Genomic DNA, 18942 nt, shown 5'->3' on the forward strand with positions numbered 1-18942 from the left:
ATATATTGCACATACATGTTCCCATATAAATGTGAATGTATTGTACACACATATATATACACATTCATGGAATGAGTTACAGTCAGTGGTTACAACAGACTTCTAGTTCCCAGCATGCTTTGCTTCTGACTGTTAAAGGAGAGTAAATGTTAAAATTAAGTGCTATTTCATGTGTTTTGCTCAATATTGATATAGGGGAAGATCTGTTAGTGTTTAAAGTTGTATTATTTTGGAATTTAAAAGGTTTTCTGGTATGTGTGAGTTTTTGGGGTTACCATTGTGCTGAAGAGTAGAGCCTGTGGTTAGATTGATGATTGGCTGAACACCATTAAAACTATAATAACTTTATTTAAAAAGTAATGGTTGTGCATACTAAAGCACAGTGATAGTCTTTTTGGTAGAAGCTTTAGTACATGCAGGTGTGCTTTTGTTAACTAACTTGAAAATATGAAACATTTAAAATGTAAATAATTATAAAATATAAGAAATGTGTTGCATAATATATTTTACCATATATGAGTTTATACTGCATGAGTAAATATATCTGCAATATATTATGCATGCAGTACCATATCTGAGCACATATAAATCTATATATTATGAAGTATATTATTGAATATAAAATTACATACATTATGATATATTAGTAAATATATTATCACATATTTTTCAATATATGAAAAGCTTATGTATTATTCAATATATTGTAATATATTTACGCAATATATTTTTCTGAATATTTTCAAATATACTGTCAAATCATGTAATATATTGATCATTCATATAAAGGAAAATATATTTTCGGTAACACTTTCAATGAAGACCATGCTTATAATGAATTATAGCTCCATTTATACTTATTTATAAGCAAGTATTACTATTTTATAAACATATTTATAAAGACTTATTAAGACCTATACCACATTATAAGAACAGTTATAGTTACATTTATATTATTTTTATAATTACTTATAAGTCATGCATTTTCCTTTTCAATGCATGTTCATAATTCATTATACACTGATTTATAAGTGTTAATTAGTCCATTGTATGGTTCCATGAATGTATTTATAAAGATGCAGCTTGCATTGCTATAATGTTATATTATAGTTACAATGACTTTTTATTCAGATTTATTTCTGTTAAATTAGTGAATATATTGTTATTAATAGCCGTGTTGTTTTCTTATAAATACTTATTGTGAGTAATAATAGTTACTAATCTCTATAAATGCATCATTGTTGGCTTTAAGTAAAGTGAAAACATAAATCAAATGTTAAGAAATCACGAACGTGCTCATTTTACATTTTAAGTTGCTTACTTGAAAATGTAACTAATGAACAACAATTCCTGTAATAAAAAAAAGAAATCATTAATACAAACAGTTGAAAAAAAAGTATCTTTTTTACATACTAGCAAAACACTGCAACAATATTTTTAAAGTATAATTCCAAACTGCTATAAACAATATCATGCAAATGGCTGAGGAGATATAGATTTTAACAAATCAAAATTACCATTCATCACCTCTAATGCAAACTTTAGCCATTAAAGACATAATAACTAGCTGATACAGAAAACAAGTGTCTCTGGAACTATTTTATATTTGATCATTTATAAATCAGTGTATAATGGCTTATGAGCATGCACATTGAAAAAGCAAATCCATGGCTTATAAGTAATTATAAAAAATAATGTAAATGTAAATATAACTGTTCATATAATGCAGTATAGATCTTAATGAGTCTTTATAAATATATTTATAGAATAGTCATACTTACTTATAAATAAGTATAAATATGGCTATAAATCATTATAAGCATGCTCTTCATAGAAAGTGTTACCATATTTTCTTTCCATAAGGGTCAGTACCCACGGTAGTCAAATAAATCGACGTCGAGGGCACAAAGATACGGGAGGTATACGGTTTTTTCCATGACTTTGTTAATTTGTCATAGAGGTCCTCAAAGAAGGGGAGAGACTGACGTTGTGGTCCCTCCCCTTGGCCACCAGGCAGAAACCTATCCTCAAGCTTAGAGTGTTTGGGGGTCTCTTGTTCCTGTGGCCAGGAAAAAATATTTCTGGCCAAAGAGTCTTCGAACTGTAACTTCCCATACATAGATTTTGACTCATTTTGATGTTACATTAGCCAGACAGTAGTCCATATTTGACTGACAGTACATATTTCAGACCAAACGGTATTTGAAATTGAACATTTTTATATACTCATTGACACCTTCTGATGTCACATCAGCCATATAGAAGTCCATATTTGACCTATTGAACATAATTCTGACCCAAGAGTCCTCGATCATGAACTTTTTACAGACTCATTGATTCCTTATAATGTTGCATCAGACAGACAGTAGCCCATATTTGACATAATGAACATATTTCTGGCGCAAGAGTACTCGATCTTGAACTTTCCATACATATTCATTGACTCCTGGTGTTACATCAGTAGAACAGTAGGTCATATTAGACCTACTTAATTTTTTTTCTGTCCCAAGAGTCCTTGATCATGAACTTTCTATACATGCTCATTGCCTCACTATTATGATACTTCAGCCATACATAAGCCCATGTTTGACCTTCTGAACATATTTCTGGAAAATTTGTCCTCAATTATGAACTTTTTATACATACACATTGACTTCTTCTGATGATACATCAGCCATAGAGTATTGCATATTTGACCTAATGGATATATTTCTGGCCTAAGATTATTAGAATCTGAACTTTTTATACATTTCTATTCACTCCTTCTGATGTTACTTCAACCATACAAAAGTCCATATTAGACCTATTGAACATATTTCTAGCCAAAGAGTCTTCGACCTTTAACTTTCCATACATAGATTTTGACTCATTTTGATGTTACATTAGCCAGACAGTAGACCATGTTTGACCTACTGAACAAATTATAGGCCAAAGAGTCCTCAATCTTGAACATTTCATACATACTCTTTTTCTGCTTTTGCTATTGAACATATTTTTGGTCAAAGAGTCTTTGAACTTTAACTTGCAATATATACTTTTTGATTCATTTTCATGTTTCATCAACCATACAGTGGTCCATACTGAGCCTATTGAACATATTTCTGGTCAAAGAGTCTTTGAACTTTAACTTTCAATTTATACTTTTGACTCATTATGATGATACATTAGCCACACAGTAGTCCATATTTGACCCACTGACCATATCATAGGTCAAAGAGCCCTCATTCTTGAACATTTCATACATACTCATTGACTCCTTTTGATGTTTCATACACTGTACAGTAGTCCATATTTGACCTACTGAACAAATTATAGGCCAAAGTGTCCTCAATCTTGAACATTTCATACATACTCTTTGATTCCTTTTGATGTTTCATGAACCATAGTGTAGTCCATATTTGACCCACTGAACATATTTCTGGCCAAAGAGTCTTTGAACTGTAATTTTCCATACATAGATTTTGACTTATTTTGATGTTACATTAGCCAGACAGTAGTCCATATTTGACCTATTGAACATATTTCTGTCCAAAGAGTCTTTGAACTTTAACTTTCCATACATCCTTTTTGACTAATTTTGATGTTTCATCAACCATACAGTAGTCCATATTTGACCTATTGAACATATTTCAGACCAAAGAGTCCTCAGTGTTGAACACTTTATACAAACTCATTGACTCCTTGTGATGTTTCATCAACCATAGAGTAGTCCATATTTGACCCATTGAACATATTTCTGGCTAAAGAGTGTTCGAAATTTAACTTTCCATGCATACCTTTTGACTCCTTTCGATGATACTTTAGCCAGACAGTAGTCCATATTTGATGTACTGAAATATTATAGGCCAAAGAGTCCTCAGTCTTGAACATTTGATACATACTCATTGACTCCTTTTGCATTTTCATCAAACATACAGCAGTCCATATTTGACCTACTGAACATATTTCAGGCCAAAAAGTCCTCAGTGTTGAAAACTTTATACATACTCATTGACTCCTTCTGATGTTTCATGAACCATAGTGTAGTCCATATTTGACCCATTTAACATATTTATGGCCAGTGTTCGAACTTTAACTCTCCATACATACTTTTTTACTCCTTTTGATTATACATTGGGCAGACATTAATCCATATTTGACCTACGGAACATATTATAGGCCAAAGTGTCCTCAATCTTGAATATTTCGTACATATTTATTAACTCCTTTTGATGTTTCTTCAACCATACAGTCATCCATATTTGACCAAATTAACATATTTCAGGCCTAAGAGTCCTCAATCTTGAATATTTGGTACATGCTCTTTGACTCCTTTTGATGTTTCATCAACCATACAGTAGTCCATGTTTGACCAACTAAATATATTATAGGCCAAAGCATCCTATATCTTTGATGTTTCATCAACCACAGAGTAGTCCATATTTACTGAACATATTTCAGGCCAAAGAGTCCTAAATCTTGAACATTTCATATATACTCATTGACTCCTTTTGATGTTTCATGAACCATAGAGTAGTCCATTTTTGACCCATTAAACATATTTCTGGCCAAAGGTGTTCGAACTTTACCTCTCCATACATACTTCCCTTTCGAGGGAACTCGCGCTGCGTCCGATAGGATCGCTGTAGGAACGCTCCCAGCGTGATGGCGTCTGATGCACGTCTGTCAACTAGTCCAATGGCGAGAGTGAACGTCACGGGTGGGTGACGTCACGACCAGGAAAGGATAAATACAGATCCGGTGAGACCGGCTTCAGCTTTTCTGCCTCAGCAAAGCGCTCTGTGTCTGAAACTGTCTGTCATATTTATTGTTGTCTGTTCCGATATAGTACAGCTCAATATATATATATATATATATATATATATATATATATATATATATATATATATATATATATATATATATATAATGGCGAACCAGACATTTAAACCGTGTACTCCTCCTTGCCCTCGTTTCCTTACTGTTTCCTTGCTATGTGTTTGGGAACAGAGCATGCTCTTTCAGCCTTCGAGGGGGCTGAATGTGAACATTGCGAGAAGCTTCCTCTGAGAATGCTCCGCTCCCGCCTCTCACTTTTAGAGGAAAGTGAGCAGGCCAGCATTCCTCATGGCTCTGGAGAAAGATGTCATGGGGTTCACAAATGGATTTATCAGTGGGGCTTGAGATGGGCACGAGTGCCCTTTCTCAGCCCTCACCTGGTAGATCCATCGCCCCCTCTCTGGTGTCGGAAGGCCGCCCAGCGGCTTCTTCTACCTAAGGAGAGGACTCGTCGCTTCAGCACTCCAGTTCTGAGGAGGTGAATGTGCTGAGTGTCGATATGGGGGAAGATCATATTGTGCTGTGTCAAAGTTGAATATTGAATGGCCAACCGAGAACAGGGCACTCATCCTAAAAACAAGCTTGACGAGCGTTTCCTACCATCAAATAAATCATCTCCACCAAGGGTCCTTCCTTTCTTCCCTGATTTACATGATGAGCTAGCTAGATCATGGAAGAAGCCATACTCATCAAGACTTTTCAGCCCTCACGTCAAGCACTACTCAGATATAAGGGGGCTGAAAGAGTATGGCTATGGGGCGATGCCCCGGGTTGAACAGACGCTTGTGAGCTATCTGTCCCCGGGTTCAGCATCGTCCCTGAAGGCCCCTACGCTTCCCACTAAGCCGCTAAAAGCTACATCAGGGCTGGTGGGTAAAGCATGTACGGCAGCAGGTCAGGCTGGTGCGTGCTTGCATACTATGGCCATTTTGCAAGCGTACCAAGCCGACCTGCCGAAGGATTTGGATGGCGGGGAGTTCGAGAACTGCGTCGAGCCACAGATCTGTCTCTGAGAGCCACCGAGGAGACCGACAGAGCAGTGGGGCAGTCTATGGCGACTGAGAGGCACCTGTGGCTCAATCTGTCCGATATGAAAGAAAAAGACAGGGCCTTTCTCCTTGATGCCCCGCTTGCACCATCTGGCCTGTTCGGCAATGCTGTAACATCGGTCGTCGACAGGTTTCAAGATGCCAAAAAGCAAGCGGAGGCGTTTAAGAAATACCTTCCACGCCGCCATCCATCCTCTGGGGTTGCTGGGCATAAGCAACCCCAGCCGTATAGCTCCTCATATCGAGCGCAGAAGAAAGAGAGTGTCGCCTCTTGTGCTCCACCTCAGAGATATGGTGGCCCGGGACGGCACTCTCAGCCCAAGCCTTCAAAGCCGAAGACAGACCTGAGGGTCGTGCTTCAGGCTAAGAAGGCTGCGCAGAAGAAGTCCTGACGCCAGAGGTGTCAGACCTCCGAGGGCAGCCCCACATGGGGTGGAGCGGTGTTCACCTCAGTATACGGCGCCCGTTCCACCTCGTGGCCCTCAGGGGGCCGTTCTGCCAACCCCGCCACCCTTGGCGTCACATTCGCTTCCTCTGAGTAGGATAGATTTACATCAAATATGTGCTGTCAATACACCAGAGGCCAGCCTCGAGAGATTTTCTGTCAGAATGGAAATCTCTTCCAAATATCTCATGTTGGGTCCTGCAGATTATAGAGAAAGGTTACAAAATTCAGTTTTGGTGCCGCCCACCTCTATACAAAGGAATGCTTCAGACAACAGTACTTCCACAGCAGCCTCTGGTGTTGGAGCAAGAAGTAAAGACTTTGTTAGCAAAGGAGGCTATAGAACGGGTCCTGGTTGTCGACAGAGAGTCAGGGTTTTACAGCCAGTACTTCTTGGTTCCAAAAAAGGATGGGGGATTGCGCCCTGTTTTAGATCTACGTCATCTGAATCGAGCAGTATGAAAGCTAAAGTTCAAGATGTTGACAATAAGACAAATCGTGACTCAAATCAAATTCGAGGATTGGTTTGTCACAATAGATCTAAAGGATGCGTACTTCCATATCTCCATCCTCCCGCAGCACAGGAAGTTCCTGAGGTTCGCTTTCGGGGGCGAAGCATACCGATTTCGGGTTCTTCTGTTCTGCCTAGCTCTTTCACCCCGCACGAAATGCATAGATGCAGTGCTGGCCCCGCTCAGGCTGCAGGGCATACGCATTCTGAATTACATAGACGACTGGTTGATATTAGCACAGTCAGAGGAAATGACGGGTCGGCATCGAGATGTCGTCCTCGCCCATATTCAAAAACTGGGGTTGAGATTGAATGCCAAGAAGAGTGTGCTTTCTCCAGTACATAGGACTACTTTTCTTGGTGTGGTATGGAATTCAGTGACGATGCGGGCTTGTCTCTCACCCGCTCGCATCACTGCTATTCTATTAGCCGTGAAAGAACTGAAGCTAGGCCAGTCACGCACTGTAAAACAGTTTCAGAGACTGTTGGGTCTGATGGCAGCTGCGTCCAACGTGATACCTTTTGGCCTGCTGTACATGAGACCCTTACAGTGGTGGCTCAGGACCAAAGGGTTTTCCCCGAGGGGGAACCCACTTTGTGTGATCAAGATCACGCGGCGATGTCTCCACGCCTTGGTCATATGGAAGAAAAATTGGTTTCTGTCCCAGGGCCCTGTGTTAGGAGCCCGATGCCGTCACGACAGACGCTTCTCTCACAGGCTGGGGAGCGGTAATGGAAGGCCGCTCAGCTCAAGGTCTTTGGAGGACTCATCATCTTTCGTGGCACGTAAATTGCCTGGAGATGATGGCAGTCTTCAATGCATTGATCTTGACGTGGCCAGGGCTGCATCTGTACGCATTTCCCCCAGTTGTTCTGCTCCCGGGAGTTCTGGAGAAAATTCGCCGGGAAGGGATAAGCCTACTGCTAGTAGCACCTTACTGGCCGAGCCGAATATGGTTTTCGGACCTGATAGCTCTCCTCAATGGCTCACCTTGGAGGATTGTGTGAAACGGGTGTTAGAGCTTTCACATTGCACGCGGATGCGGTCCCGCAGTGCTTTCCAGTTTCACCATAGATGCATATACTGTAATTTAAAGTCTACTCTGTTTAAAACTCAACAAATGGCTTTTTGCCTAGGGTAAAGCAAGTGAAAACGACAACTTACCTCACATTTAGAGGTATAATGGATGGAACAATGAGACATAATGGACAGCACTCGTCTCTTTGTGGAGGTGGAAAAACAAATGTTCTTTATGACCTGTAGGATTTCTCTATAGCTAAAGATTTAAAAGCAAAAGAAAAGATGAGATTCGGCTGTTTTCGTATATTATAAGTTTTAATTCAAAATGTTTGTGATTTTAACATAGGCTATAGCCTGTTTAAATGTTTTGCAACATAACTTAGCAAAGTAATAGGCTATATAAATCTAAAGTAGCCTAATACTTTATATAAATATAAAGTAATGAATTGAATAAAACATTTAAATGAAGTGCGTTTGTACTAGCCTATGTACAAAGTGAATCCAAACAACTTTTGGATTTGAAACAAAAATAAGTAAATGTTGTGTTTATGATGTACAGCCACGGATCAGTTGCTCACTGCAAACTTGGCATACGTGAAAGCACAATAGCACGTGCTGCTCCTGCAACGCATACGTACTGCAAACGGAGTAGGCTATGTGTGAAACGAGCATAACAACTCTTCCAGCAGCAACTTAGTTTTCCCAGTAGGTCTCCCATCCAGGTACTGACCAGGCTCAACCCTGCTTAGCTTCAGTGGGCAACCAGTCTTGGGCTACAGGGTGATAGATGCTGGGTGTTATAAGGACAATAATCAGATGATATGTTTTTGTGGCCCCATCTTCAAGGGATAGTCAACCTAAAAATTCTACCTAAAATTCTGTCACTCTCATGTTGTTTCAAACCTGTAGGCTTATTACATTCTTTCTTCTGTGGAACTTAAAAATAATATATTATGAGTTTGTGTGAGAAAAGTGTTGAAAAAAGTCCACTGTATATACAGTCTACCCTATATATCAGTGATTCCCAACCACGAGTATGTGGAAAGATTTTGATGTTGCTTTGTGACTTTAATGTTACATAATATCCAGTATAATATGAGAAAAATTGGTATGGTGTTGATAAGGGGTACTTGAGCTTAGTGATGGACCTCTGGAGGTTGGGAAACACTGCTGGCTATCTACAAAATGAGCAAGAAATTAAGGATGACAGATAAATCACACCAGGGTAGCTTACAGTACATGCATTTTATTAGGTGGATACATTTGTGGAGGTTTATTTCAGTCATTCTTTTGGCACAAACTATTCAAACGAATTTTTGAAGACTCACAAGTTTAAAAAAAAGGCAAAGACACATCAAAGAGTCAAATTAAAATGCATTAGACTAGACTAGCCCCTTAGGTTATTCGCTCACATTCTTCTGTATCCTTTACCTCCGTTATCTAGGCCTTTTTTTTTTATCTGTCAGGCAAAATTACTTTACTCACTCATGCGCCACCCAGTGGAAACAAATATCTCAGGAACCGAATATATTGTAACACCAGGTCACAGGCTGGAGGCCAGAGGAGTGAGGAAACGAGTATCCATTTAAGCACCCTTCGCCTCGTTAGAAGATATGGGAACTTACGCATAGGAAATGAAGCGCCGGGAGTGTGTGAGTGCGGTGTGAGTGGGGTGGGGGCGCTCCTCCTACTGCAGGCCTGTCCCACGCATTCACAGCTAGTAAAACACGCGAAAGCAGGAAGGGTCCAGCACGACTACGGTTCGATTGTAAATATTGCATGAAGTTGATGAAGTTTATGGATGTAGACGGAGAATGCGCGCTGTTCTCTGCACGACAGGACTGAGGTCTGAGAGGCGTTCATAATATCTTCCAGCTCTTCTGAACGCGTTGTGAAGGTAAGATCTGTGCGTTTGCATTACCTTTATTGAAGAATCGCGTGTTTGCTTTGCTTTAAAAGTTTTGGTCTAGATAGCTGAACTTTCTCGGTGTTCGTACTACTAGAGATTATTTGCTTATTCTGTAATGAGTTTATTTGAAGACATTCTCTGTTCGAAATGTAAACTAGTAGGCTATGTACATGTCCAATTAAAACGCATCCAAAAGTGTTGTGTAACACGAGTCAAAGCCTTCAGATATTTAAGCTAGCTTAAAATTATTTCCAAATGTATAAGCTTTGGAAAACGCACATGTTGAGTTAGGATTTTGGAAGGTTTTGTGGTGGCTCGTTACGGCGACTCGTAGGGCGCAATCGACACTTTGTTAGTGTGTCTTTGTGATGCAAACGAGGCTGAAGGTTCGACTCTCACCTCTGCGGAGCCATCACCTTTACACTGAGCTTTCAGCATAACAATGCTTAGACAGAAGACACTCAGAGAGCTCACACTATGTCATTTACGTATTAAAAATGAAACAATATAACTTTTCAAGTTATATTGTTTCAAGTTATACTTTTCATATAGACCTACAGATATATTCATGTCTATGTCTAGTGGTCCACTGTGTAATAAAGTATACATTAGTATTAATATATTAGCCAAGGTTTTTTTTTTTTTTTTACAAGATTTTAATTTAAGGATGGTTCCTGTCATACAGCAGTCAGTGTGTTTCATAGTCACATTGGCTGATAGAAATGAATGATATTCAGTGTTTAACAAAAATTGTGTTTAGGCTTCATAGCAAGGACAGGAATGAATGGGAAAAATGTAATTAAAATTGCCAAAAACACTTGCTCTGCTTTGATTTATAATGATATACAGTATTTCTAAAAAAATAGATGGAGAATTTATTTTAATTAGGGCCCAGACACTGAAAGTACTCAGGGCCCCATTGTTTTCCTAAGAATTATTATTATTATTATTATTATTATTATTATTTAAAATATTTTTTCCAAAGTCTCAGATCTGGAGAGACAGCAAGCACAAATTGCTGCAGCTGCCGGTCTTTCTCCGGCCGTTGTTTGTAGCATCTTGCCTCTAGGGTTGTAAATGGTATGAGATTGTCAGGGTGTGATAACCATCTCAGAAAATATCATGGTATTAAAGGGTTAGTTCACCCAAAAATGAAAATTATCCCATGATTTACTCACCCTCAAGCCATCCTAGATGTATATGACCATCTTCTTTCAGATGAACAATCAGGGTCGTCTTATGTGCGGAACAATACGATATTATCATCAGTTAAAATTACTGTTAAATGAATGAAAGCAGTTTTTTTGGTTGAACAAATGCTTTATTATAACAAACTTTTGTTTATTCAAATTTCAATAATCACAAACATCAATTACATTTAATAATTGATTATGGATTAGATAAACAACTTATTTTTATCATTTAATAATTTATTAAAATTAAAAAAATAATAGAGCACTATGAAATGTATTTTTATTTTTATGTTTTAATACAAATATATGATCAAAAACGTTGGTAATGAAATTAATGCACAAAACGATCAATTTAATGAATGTTTTAAAATGCAATCAAAATTTTATCATTTTATTTTTTGGCAAAGTGCTGCACAACAGAGATTTACTAATTTAAAACATGGACAAAAAATGATATTCCTTAAATAATGTTTAAATAAATAGTATTATTATTTTTATTATTTTGATAAGTGCTTTCTATTGTACAATATAGTAATATATTTTTGTCATAATTTCATAAAAGTTAAACCAGACTTTTATTTTGACCGGTTGTAACGATGACCTTTGAGTTTCAGAGCGTATTTGACAATAGTTTTTCAAATAAAATGATAAAATGCTTATTAAGCATTCTCTCTCACTCTGGATATGTTCGTGTTAACGTCCTCATATTGTGATACAGCAGATGCTGAAAATACATACTTGTAGTAGACGAAATGGCGCAGCTCATTCATACATTCACTTGTATCAGTCGTTATATTTGATAATTAAATAAGTAATTTAATTAAATGAGCAATCACATCGAGTCATTTTACAATCTTACCAGCCAGATTAATTTAGATTTAAAAACCCTTCTCATTCATTTGGTGAGGAACATAGCGTTTTTTAGCAGCATTTGCACACTCTGTCATGCTGTTGACTATATACCACTGCAGTAGATGCATATTGCAGTATTAATGCTAACGATTAATCGATCGATTAATTGATCGTTAATTTAAACCACAGTCGATTATGGGAATTTGTGTAAAATTGACATCCCTAGTGTGTGTGTGTGTGTGTGTGTGTGTGTGTGTGTATATATAGACACTGTCATTCACTGAAAAGTCCTTAAAAAGGAGGATTTCATTTTTGTACAGTTTTTATTTAAGTTGTCTTTAACAACATTTTACATTGATGCATTCTGGAAAGCCAAAAATGTTGGATCCAGTCTCTTTACTAGATTATAGGCCAGATTTACTAACAGCTTGCACCAGCGCAAACCCTCTTTTGGCGTTAAAAAAAATACTGTCAGGATTTAATAAAGACATGCAGTGAAAAATTAGCGTTGAAAAGACACGGACAGGGTTATTTTTGCGGCCGACCTTATTGCATATGCATTTGTAGGAGTTTCCCTTTCAGACGAAAAACAGGAGGAGGGTATTTAAATGAATCATGCAAGGTAATTTACTAAGGTTTGTCAATTTACTGGTATTTGCGCCATTATTTACTACCCAAAAAAAGCATGTCTTAAACCAGAGGCTAATTTGGGCTGCTCTTGGTAGATTGCATTAGTCATTATGGAAATGATCCGACTGCGTCTGTGTTCTTTAATTTGCACATCGTAAGTAGATCATGTGCAGAACTTTCCACTCCCATCGGCGCTTTTTTGGAATTATGTTTTCACGCTAATTTGCCTGTTTAGTAAATCTGGCCCTATGTCAGAAGACATCTTTTTGTCTGGTATCTAAAACCTGTTAACACAGAGTTTTGTCTGCTATCCAAAACAAAGAAGTGTTTCATATTTCCAACATGTTTATGAATTTAAATATTCACCTAAGAGATGTCAGTCCAATCAAAAAAATGCAAATCACCAAAGAAGGAACATGAGGATTCACAACAATTGAGAACTATTTTTTTCACCAGATTTTTGTACTGGAAATTGGCATTAAATTGGCATTAAAAATGGCAATTTGTACTCCAAAATAAAACCGACCAACTAATATTTTTATTAATTGCAGCAGTTTACACTGTTTTTCAATCACAAGTGAGTGAAATGTCTTATAAAATGTACTTTGATGTGATCATTAAAGTGCTCAAGATATCATACAAAATTCCGATCATGAAATATCCGATATCATGAAAATTCTGTTATCATTTATTCTCCCTCATGTCTTTTGAAATTTGTATAACTAACTTTCTTCTGTGGAAATAATATATTTTGAGAGATTACTTAGTGATTTTTGTCCATTCGGTTTGTTCCAATGTTGTTTGGTTATCAACATTCTTGAAAATATTTAGTTTTTTAATACTTAAATACTTTTGTGCAGAGCTTGCATGCTTTGCCTCTGTGTTCACATGCATTTCCATAAGGGCACAGTATCATTTACAGTCTTAATGTTAGTATGACATGAATACTCATTTCTTCTGAAGATCATGTGACAGAAGATTTTCATTCCCAAAACTTCTGGATCATGAGGGGGAACACACACACACACACACACACACACATGATTGCTTTTATTTGGATCTGAAAGACATTAAAATGAAAACAAGATCCAAATACTCTGGGAAGAGTCTTTGGCAAGGTGACAGATCTACAATTCATGGCTCACATACTTGTACAGGTTCTTCCATTTATAATACTCAACACATTAAGGATAAACAAAACATCTCCGTCTCCATATTTGCATGCTCCCTATGATGGCTGACACACACACACACACACACACACACACACACACACACACACACACACACACACACACACATTAATTAATATTTATTTGTTTATTAAAATTATATCAACTATCGACTTACTGACAGACATGGGCTTGCAAAAATTGACTCACCAGCTCCATACAAAACCTTCACAGTAGATTCAAAATTGTGGTTTGCATATACTGTTCTTCGGAGTTCAAGGAGTGTGGTTTCAGGTCCTCTTTGTTTTAACAGGTTTACATGACAGTGGTCTCAGATTACTCATTCCAAAGTTCCTTTACTTTTTATAATGAGTTTGATCCTAAAACTAGCTGACAGTAGGGGTGGGCGATATGACTATATTATTTCACAATATGAGAAATTGTATTTCATGATAATATATCACAAATTAGTTACTTTTGTTAATTTATTTTGTTATTAAAATGTAAGATCAAAGAAGCAAATTACAAACAATAGGACTAATATGAAGATACAAATTAAAGTTTTTCAGGTACAGTATGAATTAAGAAATACTACAGAAATTGAATCAAATATAAAATACTGCTTAGTCTTCACTGTATGACATTCTATGAATTAGTATCAATTGATTCTTAAGAGCATTGAGTGATTTTCTCTTAGTCTTTTGTTGTTTGATTAAAATTATGATAGACTGCAGCTGGTATATTAGGCTGCTGTCACGTTAAGAATGAATACACAGATCCAACATACGTACTGACATGTATCTGGTTTTCTCTTAACGGTTTACCTTCACTTCAGATATAATTGACTGTGTTTAAAGGAGCTTTTACCCAAAAATGAAAATTCTGTCATAATTACTCACCCTCATGTTGTTCCAAACCTGTATGAGTTTCTTTCATTTGTTGAACACTAAAGAAGATATTTTGAAGAATGTTACAATACACATGCATGAAGTATAAAACAAGAAGCGCATAGACTTATGAAAAGATTGAAAAACTTGAACATTGCTGTTGTGGCGGTTGCTTGCATTCCACTGTGGTTGCCTTGTCAGTATCAGTTAATTGACAACTCAAGTGCTATAAGCCCAAAAATAATTAAATTTAGGATTGGATGCTGTCTAGAGAGAGGCTGCTTTCTGTGTTTATTGTGCTTAACTCATTTTACCATCATGCATGCTTAACAGCAAGCATGCATGCTCTTTATTCCTCATTCATGCATGTTTCTTTATCAAATTGTCAATAACTTGGAGTACACACTAGTGGTTCAACGGATCACAAAACTCACGGTTTGGATCATATCACGGTTATTAAGTCACGGATCGAATCATTTTACGGATCAGCACAAAAAAAAATTAATAATAAAAAAATAAAAAAATAAATAAGTTGGGGGGTGGGGGGTAACTTTGCACTTATTACTTAGCCCACTTTAACTACTCCGATACCACAGCAGAAACTACTAGCTTAACTAATACATTATTAAAGGAAAGTGAACAGACTGTACACTAATTACAAGCATAGATAAATACATCATAAAGTTACAAATAAATATAAGGTCTAACTGTAGTATTCATTTTTGTGTACAGAAATGTAATTAAACGTAAAATGACATTGACATAATGGTTTTATATCTATTTAATGTGTAAACTAGCAAGACAAAACACGTGCAAATGATAACCTTTCACTCTATTGCAGTTAAACTTGCAATTGATCCGTGAATCACATGCGTACTGAACCGTGGGGCTTGGTCCGTATGGATCACGGATCAACAACGATCCGTTTAACCACTAGTACGCACTATGCGGATATATTTACATTCTGTGATATACAAACCCCATTTACAGAAAAGCTGGGACATTTTGTAAAATGCAATAAAATCAAGAATCTGTGATTTGTTAATTCTCCCAAACCTCTATTTAACTGACAAAAGTACAAAGAAAAGATTTCCAATGTTTTCACTGAACAACTTTATTGTATTTTGTAAGTATAAACAAATTTTGATTTTTGATGGCTGCAACACACTCCAAAAAAGTTGGGACAGAGCTGTGTTTACCACTGTGTCACATCACCTTTCCTTTTAAATTACAATTTTTTTAATCATTTGGGAATTGAGGATACTAATTGTTGCAGTTTTGCAAGTGGAATTTTTACCCAATCTCACCTGATACAAGACATCTGCACAACAGTCTGTCGTCATCGCTGTCTGACTCTCCTTGTCTAGGAACCACTCTGATGTATCAATGCAGAATGAGGCCTGGCTTTGTTGTGCTACTCAGGAAAGATGTCATCTTGATGGCAGTTTATGTGTCTGTACAATTCAAATATACAGTGGGTACGGAAAGTATTCAGACCCCCTTAAATTTTTCACTCTTTGTTATATTGCAGCCATTTGCTAAAATCATTTAAGTTCATTTTTTTCCCTCATTAATGTACACACAGCACCCCATATTGACAGAAAAACACTGAATTGTTGACATTTTTGCAGATTTATTAAAAAAGAAAAACTGAAATATCACATGGTCCTAAGTATTCAGACCCTTTGCTGTGACACTCATATATTTACCTCAGGTGCTGTCCATTTCTTCTGATCATCCTTGAGATGGTTCTACACCTTCATTTGAGTCCAGCTGTGTTTGATTATACTGACTGGACTTGATTAGGAAAGCCACACACCTGTCTATACACTGTAAAACTCAATAAGTTCAGAATACTCAAAACATTTGAGGAAACTTATTACCTCAAAACATTTAAGTTATCTAACTTATTTTTTTTAAGTTGGTAGAACTTAATTTTTTTGTGACAAGTGGGGCGGGGCTGAGAGCCGTGGAGGTGGAGCAAGGCCAGTGTGGTGCACAGGTGTCTCTCATTAACAATCACATCACTGGCATTCCTTCGCTCCCATGGTTCTCAGCCTCGCCCCACTCAAGTACATATAGTTAATTTACGTAAACATCACATTCAGATCTTGGTTAAATGTTAGTTAGCAAAAAACACATGCTGTTATAACTATCAAAGAGACTGTCAATATATACTTGCATGTATGTAATCAAACAACATACAGTATATGTGGTCTTAAAAGTTTTGCAGCCCATCCTCAACCTAACCACACGGTCTACTCTTCACCAGAATGGTAACCCTACAAAACTAACATAACAGAACCCCCTGTCAATCCCAACATAACACAACATTAAACACTAACTTATGTCTCCCTATGTTAATCTTATGCAAAAACACACAAAATAACACTTAATTTCAACATTTATACAGTCTGATGCAAAGCATGCTGGGAATTAGAAATCTGCTGCAACTCAACTCAATCATATTAAGTTAGTGCCATAGTGCCATGGGCAAAGCATGGGCAAAACAATTTAGTTTACTTGAAATATGTCAGTGCTGTGAACTCAAAAGTAAAAGAAAGTTTTAAATACTCATAACAGTTAATTTAACTGAATTAATTTGTTTAATTTAAGTTTGTCCTACTCAAACGAATTAAGTATTTTGAGCGTTAGGGTTTACAGTGTATAAGACCTTACAGCTCACAGTGCATGTCAGAGCAAATGAGAATCATGAGGTCAAAGGAACTGCCTGAAGAGCTCAGAGACAGAATTGTGGCAAGGCACAGATCTGGCCAAGTTTACAAAAAAAAATTCTGCTGCACTTAAGGTTCCTAAGAGCACAGTGGCCTCCCATAATCCTTAAATGGAAGATGTTTGGGACGACCAGAACCCTTCCTAGAGCTGGCCGTCCGGCCAAACTGAGCTATCGGGGGAGAAGAGCCTTGGTGAGAGAGGTAAAGAAGAACCCAAAGATCACTGTGGCTGAGCTCCAGAGATGCAGTCGGGAGATGGGAGAAAGTTGTAGAAAGTCAACCATCACTGCAGCCCTCCACCAGTCGGGGCTTTATGGCAGAGTGGCCCGACGGAAGCCTCTCCTCAGTGCAAGACACATGAAAGCCCGCATGGAGGACTCCAAGATGGTGAGAAATAAGATTCTCTGGTCTGATGAGACCAAGATAGAACTTTTTGGCCTTAATTCTAAGCGGTATGTTTGGAGAAAACCAGGCACTGCTCATTACCTGTCCAATACAGTCCCAACAGTGAAGCATGGTGGTGGCAGCATCATGCTGTGGGGGTGTTTTTCAGCTGCAGGGACAGGACGACTGGTTGCAATCGAGGGAAAGATGAATGCGGCCAAGTACAGGGATATCCTGGACGAAAACCTCCAGAGTGCTCAGGACCTCAGACTGGGCCGGAGGTTTACCTTCCAACAAGACAATGACCCTAAGCCCACAGCTAAAATAACGAAGGAGTGGCTTCACAACAACTCCGTGACTGTTCTTGAATGGCCCAGCCAGAGCCCTGACTTAAACCCAATTGAGCATCTCTGGAGAGACCTAAAAATGGCTGTCCACCAACGTTTACCATCCAATCTGACAGAACTGGAGAGGATCTGCAAGGAGGAATGGCAGAGGATCCCCAAATCCAGGTGTAAAAAACTTGTTGCATCTTTCCCAAAAAGACTCATGGCTGTATTAGATCAAAAGGGTGCTTCTACTAAATACTGAGCAAAGGGTCTGAATACTTAGGACCATGTGATATTTCAGTTTTTCTTTTTTAATAAATCTGCAAAAATGTCAACAATTCTGTGTTTTTCTGTCAATATGGGGTGCTGTGTGTACATTAATGAGGAATAAAAATGAACTTAAATGATTTTAGCAAATGGCTGCAATATAACGAAGAGTGAAAAATTTAAGGGGGTCTGAATACTTTACGTACCCACTGTATGCCTCCATGTCAATGGTACCTTCACACAAATGCAAGTCACCCATGCCGTTTGCAGTGATGCACCCCCATACCATGACAGATGTTTTCTTTTGCACCTGTCGCTGATGAAAGTCTGTATTGGAGGAGGGAGGGAGGGAGGGAGGGAGGGTCTAGCTAGCCTCTGTTTTGTTTGACAACACTTCGAACGTCAACAGGAAGTTACTCCACCCAGGATCACTTAGAGCACCTTTAATTAGTACTTAATTACAAGTAAAATTACAGATTTAAAAATGTACCTAAAGTACAAAAACCCGAAAAAGCTACTTAATTACAGTAACGTGAGTAGTTGTAATTCGTTACTTCCACCTCTGCATTTCCACTGTCTTTTAGACCATCTGAGATGAGCTCGGGCCCATAGAACTCGGCAGCATCTCTGCATAGAATCGATGTATAGCTTTCTCCTTGTGTAACAGAGATTTGAGTTGCATTTCTTGATGCAGCGTCAGACTGTTAAGTGACAACTGTTTTCCAAAGTACTCCCGAGTC

General features: G+C 37.7%; 1 protein-coding gene across 6 annotated transcripts in view; it reads left to right on the plus strand.

Annotated features, from left to right (window-relative positions):
* The first annotated feature begins 9381 nt into the window (after positions 1 to 9381).
* LOC127518801 (activin receptor type-1-like) overlaps positions 9382 to 18942 on the plus strand; it is a 76094-nt gene continuing 66533 nt past the window's right edge. For 2 of the 6 annotated variants that reach the window (XM_051905966.1, XM_051905969.1), the window contains exon 1: positions 9382 to 9741. The gene's annotated coding sequence lies outside the window, so the exon portion shown is untranslated. The remainder of the gene's footprint in view (positions 9742 to 18942) is intronic. The other 4 variants (XM_051905965.1, XM_051905964.1, XM_051905968.1 and 1 more) reach the window with 3 other exon arrangements.

The sequence above is a fragment of the Ctenopharyngodon idella genome, chromosome 9 (assembly GCF_019924925.1).
Source record: "Ctenopharyngodon idella isolate HZGC_01 chromosome 9, HZGC01, whole genome shotgun sequence".
Lineage (NCBI taxonomy): Eukaryota > Metazoa > Chordata > Actinopteri > Cypriniformes > Xenocyprididae > Ctenopharyngodon > Ctenopharyngodon idella.